The sequence below is a fragment of the Hermetia illucens genome, chromosome 3 (assembly GCF_905115235.1).
Source record: "Hermetia illucens chromosome 3, iHerIll2.2.curated.20191125, whole genome shotgun sequence".
Classification (NCBI taxonomy): domain Eukaryota; kingdom Metazoa; phylum Arthropoda; class Insecta; order Diptera; family Stratiomyidae; genus Hermetia; species Hermetia illucens.
The window spans coordinates 83,126,152-83,127,906 of record NC_051851.1 but is presented as its reverse complement, the minus strand read 5'-3'; the positions used below and the strand labels follow the sequence as shown (position 1 = coordinate 83,127,906).

At 41.6% G+C, this 1,755-nt stretch overlaps 1 long non-coding RNA gene across 1 annotated transcript; it reads left to right on the top strand.

Annotated features, from left to right (window-relative positions):
• The first annotated feature begins 619 nt into the window (after window positions 1-619).
• On the top strand, window positions 620-1,514 carry LOC119652699. Its single transcript, XR_005249580.1, has 3 exons — window positions 620-795; window positions 851-1,205; window positions 1,264-1,514. It is a non-coding gene; the product is annotated as an uncharacterized LOC119652699 (long non-coding RNA).
• Window positions 1,515-1,755: the final 241 nt, after the last annotated feature.

Below are 1,755 nucleotides of genomic sequence, written 5' to 3'. Positions count from 1 at the left end.
TGCCCTCTATGTCGTGTCTATTAATATAGACGGAAAATAACGGTGATCTGCAAATTAGGGAATCGTCCATCCACGTAAGGGACTAAAAAATCTTCGGAGGATTCTTCTCTGGACCGCGGCGGGGAGTTCGCAATTTTTCTTGCTGAGAACCCACGTCTACCAAGAATATATAAGGACTGACAAGATGATTGTCTTGTGCAGGAATAGCTTTGACCCTACAGTGAGACATTTCGAGTGGAACAGTTTTTGTATGCTGAAGTTCTGTACACTCCACAAAGGGTTGAATAAGAAACACAGATTGAAGGATGATCTCTTTTGTAGCCGATGTGAACCGTGTAAATTTCGAATGCCGCGAATCCTGCCGCCCCACAACACGATACATTAACAGATGCACAGAATACACTACTATCTTGGTTCGGTTTCAAACTTGATGTTTCATTTTTTTCCACCTTTTCTTTCAAATTTCACCTCCTGTGTAAAATCTTCTTAGTTTCATCATAACACGGCACAAATATTTCAATTCATTTGTCCTCTTTCCATCAGTCCAGATCCGCTTGGATCAGTTACCTCCGACTTAGGCGTCAATATAGAACAAAATATTATAAAACGTATAGTGAACCTTCAGGAGACAACTAGTCCAAGCCAGCTCAACGTGATCTTTCGTGTTTGCCAGTCAATTTCATCTCTAAGCAAGGAAAAGACATCGCAAAACTACCCTCACCTCGAAAGTATTTTATATTTAGAATGACAGCAAATAATCTGACGGAAATCCGTTCGGAAAATCAATTCAAATTCGTAATGGCAGACGGGATATTTGTCAGTAAGATATTCCAAAATCGTATATTTTCAGAACATTCGGCCATAAATAAAACGAATTTAAGTCCGCCCCCGCAATCCAGTTTGAGTAATGAAATAATTTTAAGTAAGCACCACCGACTGACGACAAACCGCTTTAAAGAAAAACAAAAAAAGCCCTTCGGAATAACCGCCTTCAAGCAAACTGGTTTCAGGCAAACGACTAACTCCGGTTGAGTTAGGTTGAGGGAAATTTATCGTTCGAGGTATCTGCAGCTAAGGTCGAACCGAATCAGTAATAGTCCTCTGACGAACTTCACAACCCAAACAGAGAAGGCGCTCCACCGACAACGCCTAAAGTTCTATGCATACGATCCGATAACTAACGTGTCCAGCACCGCACATCACAGGTACAAAAGAATTGTTCGATTCATTTACTATGAGAGTGCTCATACGATCCAACTGCAGGAGTTCCAATTCCACACGGAGCGTGTTCAGCACGGCTTTGGAGAAGCCAAGAACATTTGTCTTCCGGCTTGAATTTTATAATGGAGGGAAATTATTGCGCATATACGCCATTTGGCGCATCCCAGTGGGGTTTCCCAAGTATTTCATTGTTGCATCAATGATTTAATCAATACAAACTAATGAAAAGTGAAGGCGGTAAAATTTGTATCGACAACTGCAACTACCCTTCTTTATGCATGACATTGTAATCATTCGGCCATTAATCCAAGCCGATAATAAATTCGCCTTACACTCTACTGATGCAACTTTATACTTATTTGCGAAAATTATGTTCGAATGGCCAAATGGGCGAAACGGGGATTAATACCCACGATGGAGCAAAAAACATGGGAAACGCCTATTAAATCAACACCAACGGCATTGCTACCAAGCCCTATCTCCACCTCCACGTGAGGGGGAGCTCTTTCTTAACGAAAGGCTGCAGACGGACAC